Here is a 6,850-nt window from a genome sequence, read left to right as displayed (position 1 = left end):
AAGCTAAAATGCTTATTGGTAAAACCTTGAAACATTCGCCCACACATAATATAAAGGTTCGACACGTTCTTATAGGTCTTCTTGACGGCGCTCACCATCTGAACGAGTGAAGGACATAAGGCGCGTTCGTAGCCATGCTCGCGTCTCTGCCTGTAGCGCAGTGGGAAGAGCGCCACGTACCTCTCGTTGCGGCCAGAGATTCGTGGGATCGAAACCGGGCGCCGCTGCGTCAGTGGCACTCGACACGTTGTTATACGTCTTCTTGACGGCGCGCCCCATCTGTATGAGTGATTCGTAGCCATGCTTGCGTCTCGGTTTGTAGCGCAGTAAGAAGAGCGCCGCGTACCTCCCGTCGCGGCCAGAGAGTCGTGGGATCGAAACCGGGCACCGCCGCGTCAAGACCACCATTCCTCATTCGCAAATCTTGAGACTACCCACTGCTCCGTTGACAAGCCCGTCGACGACGTCGATGTTTGTGGTGATCATGTAGGGCTTGTTTGGGACGATGAGAATCTCCATGGGTAAGTTGGCAAATTCGGTGTGTGAGATTAAAACACCTTGGCCGTCGCCTTCTGCAGAGCGTCTTGTGTAGCGTACCCACGGTACATGTCTTGAGCTCGCAGACGACGAACTACAATCTCTTCTTCTTCCTCTCCTCCTTCTTGGGTAGCAATTAACGCGTTGAACGTTTTGACCTCTTCGTCCAATCTTTGGTTGGCCAATCCCTAGGGGCATCCTGCCACCATCATCATCAGCGGTATGTACACGGCAGCAGCGAGAGACGGGACAGGGCCTGAGCAAGAGGAGCTTCGCCCCTAAAAAAAGTGGCAGTGCAACACCGGCACGTGCGGTAAGAAAAGCAAGCACCAAAAATGAGTGCCCTTCCAATATGTGAAAACGGATGACTTGCAAAGCTACATGCACTCCCCGGAGTGCACGAAACAAAGCACGCCTGTTTGTAATTTGCGACTGAACATACTGCCTAGGCAATTACCTAAAATTTGGAAATACCTGATCTTTATCTTAGCGAAGAAAAGTAGAACTGTCTCTTTCGTCCCGCGTAGTCATCTTACTGTCTGTTTAACACGCCAACCCAATTTACTCAGCGACTGTGGACACCGGACCGGTCGCATTGGACTGTTTGAAGGCCCCGTTTAAACTACACGCCAACCCAACGAATATTGTCACGAAGTCAAAGATGACGCAGTTGTCTTCAAGGAAAACACGTTTATTGGAGTGAACTTGTGCTCCCCCAACAACTCAAAGAATACAGAGGCGGCGAAGCGGCAGCCAACAAAGTGACGCGTGCAGGCGAGCTCCGGCGATTCGAATGCTGCGGCGTCTACTCTGCAGGCTTTTATCTTTCGGCGCAAGTGTTTCTAAAACCGTCGATTCACATGCAGAACATTGTAGATCACAGAAGATTATTCTGGGGTGGCGACGTTAGGGCGAAACAGTCTGCTTATCTGAATGGGATAGCCAGTGCGGCATAAAAATAAAGAATGGAAGCCGCGCTTAGCTTTGAACGAAGATAACACAGCCGGGCGTGGCCCGGCAGTAAAAACAAACAATAAATAAACAATACATGGTTCGTGGCATTACCCCCCCCCCCCAAAAAGTGCATCGACCCGATGCTAAAACAAAAGACAGTCCGAAAAAACAAGAAAAAAAAAACTCCCACCTCCCCTCGCGGGAACCCCTGTGTAGATGCGACGCATAGGTGGAGGGGCGAAGGGACCGCGTTTTATAGCGCGCATAACGTTGAGGGGACTGCGTAAGCCGGTCCCAGTCGATGACGACGTTGGCGTACTTGTAAAGCGGCGTGGACTCTAGGTGTTTGAGCCAAGCGTGGATGTTGCTTCACCGGTGAACGGCGCACCGGTTATATGCGCAGCGCGCCCGAAGGAGAGGAAACCGCGGAAGAGAGAGTACTGCACATGCGCCGGCCCCAGAGCGTCTGCCGCGGCTATGACGCAACGTGCCGCGGCTATGACGCAACACAATTCAATCCAATCCAACTCAAGCCAAGCCAAGCCAATCCAACCCAAGCCAATCCAATCGAATCCAATCCAATGCCCCTCGCGATAGAGTGTTCGCTATCGGAGAGGAGCTGGGGTGAGCGGCGGAGAGCGCGGCTGGAGCGGCGAGAAGAATGGGGGAGGGGTGGACAACGCCGCCAACGACGACGACGACGACGACGCCGGAGGGACAAGGCGAGTGAATCAGATGCTCTGCATCTAAAAGTCCGTCATCTTGCATAGTAGGGTTTCAAGCGAACTACGTGGACGACTTCGGGCCGCGTGCGTGGTCGTGATGTTCCGGAATCGCCATCGGGGATCACCTGGTAGTTAAGTTGGCCGACACGTCGTAAAATCTGGTAGGGTCAGAAATACCGTCGCAGAAGCTTCTCACTGAGTCCGCGTCGTCGGATGGTAGTCCAAACCCAAACACGGTCCCCTGGGTGGTACTCGACGTCTCGGCGTCGGAGGTTGTAGCGCCTGGCATCCACCAGCTGCTGGTCCGTTGTATGAACTCGAGCGAGCTGGCGGGCCTCCTCCTCGCGCTGAAGGTATCCTTGAACGTCCGGGTTGAGGTCGTCGTCTTCTACATGCGGAAGCATTATGTCAAGCATCGTAGTCGGCAGTCTTCGGTAGACAAGCTCGAACGGCGTCATTTGTGTAGTTTCCTGGGTAGCCGTGTTGTACGCAAACGTGACATACGGGAGCACTTCGTCCCAATTCTTATGTTCAACGTCGACGTATATTTACAGCATATCCGCGATCGTCTTGTTCAGACGTTCCGTTAGTCAGTTCTTTTGGGGGTGGTACGCCGTCGTTCTTCGGTGGTCCGTGTTGCTGTAGCGTAAGATTGCTTGCATAAGCTCCGCAATGAAGGCCGTACCGCGGTCCGTGATTAGAACTTCCGGGGCTCCATGTCGCAGCACACCTTGGTTCATGAAGAACCTCGCGACTTCTTGTGCAGTCAACCTCGGAAGAGCGGCGGTCTCTGCGTAGCGCGTCAAGTATAGTCTGTCACTACGACAATCCACTTGTTCTGTGATCGTGACATAAGAAACGGGTCTAGAAGGTCCATTCCGATCGGTTGAAATGGCCTCGACGGGACGGCGATTGGTTGCAGTATTCCGGCGGATCTTGTCGGCGGCGTTCTTCGTCGCTGGCAGTCACGGCAACTCCGAACGTAGTGGGTGACGTCGGATGTAACTCGGGGCCAGAAGTACTTCACCTTGATTTTGTAATAGTGCGAGCTGTTCCGAGATGTCCGGAAGACGGGTCGTCGTGACACGCTTCCAACATTTCGTCACGAAGGTATGCGGGGATGACAAGCAGATAATTCGTTCTGGTTCCGGGGCTGAAATTCTTCTTCACGAGGACGGAGTTTTTGAGGGTGAATGCTGTTAAGGTCCTCTTTTGAACGCCCTAGGTGCGGCGACGTTGCGTCCTTCGAGGTAATCGATCATGACGCGCATGTCGGGGTCGGCACGTTGCTTGGCTGCTAGCTCGCTCTCTGTCATGATTCCGAAGAACGCGCTGTCTTCATCGGTGTCTTGTGGTGGTGGGTCGACGGGGGCGGGGGACAGGCAGTCGGCGTCGGAGTGTTTCGTGCCGGATTGGTAGACTATTGTAACGTCGAACTCTTGCAGGCGCAACCTCCACCGCTCAAGACGGCCAGAGGGGTCCTTAAAATTGGCTAGCCAACACAGCCCATGGTGGTCTGTCACAACTTTCAACGGTCTGCCATAAACATATGCGCGAAATTTTGAAATGGCCCATATGGTAGCCAGGCACTCTTTTTCGGAGGCAGAGTAGTTTTTTTCCTCCTTCGACAGACCACGGCCGGCGTAGGCGATTACCTTTTCGCACCCGCTTTGCTTTTGGACGAGGACGGCACCCAAACCTATATCGCTGGCATCCGTGTGCATCTCCGTTTCGGCATTTTCGTCGAAATGAGCGAGCACGGGTGGGTTTTGCAGGCGTTGTTGTAGCTCCCACAATGCTTTTTCTTGGGCGTTTTCCCAAGCGAGAGGGGTGCTATCTTCTGTTAGGCGCGTGAGCGGCTCCGCAATGCGTGCGAAGGTTGCGACGAAGCGCCGGTAGTATGCGCATAGTCCGAGAAATCTTCGCACGCTCTTTTTGTCTTTCGGTCTTGCGAAGTTCGCTATGGCTGATGTTTTCGCTGGGTCAGGCAGGACTCCCGCGGCGTTGACGACGTGTCCCAAAAATTTGAGTTCCTCGTAAGCGAAGCGGCACTTCTCGGGCTTCAGCGTTACCCCGGACGAGCGAATAGCCTCGAGTACAGACTCCAACCTTGCAAGGTGTTCATCGGAAGTCCGGGCGAATACCACAACGTCGTCAAGGTATACGGGGCAGGTGTGCCACTTCAGGCCAGCTAGCTCAGTGTTCATGACCCTTTAAAACGTGGCTGGTGCCGTGCACAGCCCAAAAGCATCACCTTGAACTAGTATAGAACATTCGGGGTTATAAATGCAGTCTTCTCTCGGTCTCTCTCGTTCACTTCAGTTTGCCAGTAGCCGGTCTTCAGATCCATCGATGAGAAGTACTTCGCGTGGCAGAGGTGGTCGAGGGCGTCGTCGATTCGTGGCAGGGGGTACACGTCTTTTTTTGTGATTTTGTTCAGTCCCCGGTAGTCAACGCAGAACCTTAAAGTGCCGTCGTTTTTTTTCACGAGTACTACCGGCGCAGGCCACGGACTTTTAGATGGCTGTATTATGTCGTCGCTGAGCATGTCGTCTACTTGAGTCTGGATGGCTTCGCGCTCGTGTGAAGACACGCGGTACGGTGACTTTCGGGTAGGTCGGGCTCCATCTTCGGTTATTATCAGGTGCTTCGCCAGAGGTGTTTGACGTAACTTTGAGTTCGACGAAAAACACTCGCTGTAGCGATGAAGCAAAGGCAATAACTGGTTCCTTTCTTCTTGCGGTAGCGCCGGATTCATGTCGAAAGGATGCGGGAGCTTGAAGGTATCTTCGGGTGCGCGTTCAAAGTCGGCGACTGCGATTACGTCACTTGCCTGTTGCGTGTCTTCGAGGAACGCAATTGCAGCGCCCTTGTTTAAATGCTGGTACTCCTCGGTGAAATTGGTGACCAAAACGTGGGATCTGCGTTGCTTAAACCGTACAGTGCCTCTTGTGACAGACACACCGTGGTAGAGAAGCAACCTTTGGTCACTCTCCACGATTGCGTCGACGTCAGGAGCAGCACCTTCACAGTAGATGGTGACCATCAAGCTTGCGCGGGGTGGCAGGGTGACATGATCATCGGCGATCCTTACAGCTACACAGTGTTCGGGGTACGGTTCCGGCGTCATGGAGTGATCGGAGGAAAAAGTTATAGACTTGGTCGGCAGATCAATTATTGCGGCGTTGTCCGTCAAAAAGTCCATTCCGAGTATTACGTCGCGGGAGCAGTGAGGCAAGACGCCAAACGCGGCAGGGTACGTCGTGTCGTCTATGGTGACGCAGGATGTGTACGTTCCACTTGGCGTCACGAGGTGGCCTCCTGCTGTGCGTATGTGCGGACCGTCCCATCATGTCATAACTTTCTTCAGCTTAGACGCAAATGGTCCGCCCATTACTGAGTAGTCGGCTCCCGTGTCTACGAGGGCGACTACATCAAAGCTGTCGATTAAACCGCACAATGCCTCTTGTGACAGACACACCGTGGTAGAGAAGCAACCTTTGGTCAGTCTCCACGATAGCGTCGACGTCAGGAGCAGCACCTTCACAGTAGACGGTGTAGAAAAAGAGGTAGAGGAATAAAGAGAAGAAGAAGAAACTGCTCGGAACGGTGGCCTCCTGCCTCTCTGCTTCTCTTCGCCCGCCCCTTTCTTAACATTTGGTGCCGAAAACCCCGTGCGGCAACGATTGACTTCAACGCACGACCTCAAGGGCCCGTCTTTCATCTGCTCCGCCCCTTCGCGCTGCGAGTGGGGGAGGAATCGTTTAACGAAGTGGTCCTGGAACGTCACGGCTGGGGGGACGATTAGGTGCAGCCTACCGCGTAATGGAGCGACTGAAGAGCAAGATTTCTCCGCGAAGAGCCAAGAATACGAGGCTCATAAGGGAAGCTCGCTCGTTGCTCGACGCTGGATATCAAGACATCGCCAAGCTCACGGGCTTGCAAGATCGACTCATGGCCAACCACGCCGAGCTCTTGAAGATCAGCGAGGAGCTCGAGGCCTTCCTTACGGCGGAGGAACAAGACATCGAGTATCAAGTGGCCGAGGAATACAATGATAGGACCCTCGACACGTTGGCGGAAATTCGATGCAAGATCGACTTTCTTGAACGAGCCGCTCAGAACGCCCCACATTCGCCGGCTGTTAACGAAATGGTCCCGTTCAGACAGGAAAGTGCGGCCACGACCTCGGGACCTCGGCTTCCGCCGCTGGACGTACCGGTCTTTCGAGGTGAGCTTCAGCTTTGGACGGGTTTCTGGGAGCAGTTCGAGCAAACCATCCACAACAACAACGCTCTGACGCCCACGTCGAAGTTTTATTATCTGCGCCGTTACGTGATGGGGGAGGCGGCTGCAGCAATCGCAGGCTTACCGACCACAGACGCCTGTTATGCGGATGCTATAGAAATCCTCAAGCAGCGATACGGGAACAAGCGAAGGATTCAGCAGCATCATCTTTCCGCACTGAGGAATCTGTCGCCTGTGAAATCGTCTGCTGACATACGGGGGCTCAGGCAGCTCTACGATGCGGTGCCGCTGCATAGCCGCTGCTTGAACTCTCTGAAGGTGCCCACCTGCAGCTTCTCTGCCATGCTCGTAGATATATTGCAGCACGCGCTCCCACACGATATTGT

The sequence above is a fragment of the Haemaphysalis longicornis genome, unplaced genomic scaffold, assembly GCF_048455015.1.
Source record: "Haemaphysalis longicornis isolate Haplotype H1 unplaced genomic scaffold, Haemaphysalis longicornis Haplotype H1 scaffold_8, whole genome shotgun sequence".
NCBI lineage: Eukaryota > Metazoa > Arthropoda > Arachnida > Ixodida > Ixodidae > Haemaphysalis > Haemaphysalis longicornis.
The sequence above is the reverse complement of the archived record's forward strand: the minus strand, read 5'-3'. Positions refer to the sequence as shown.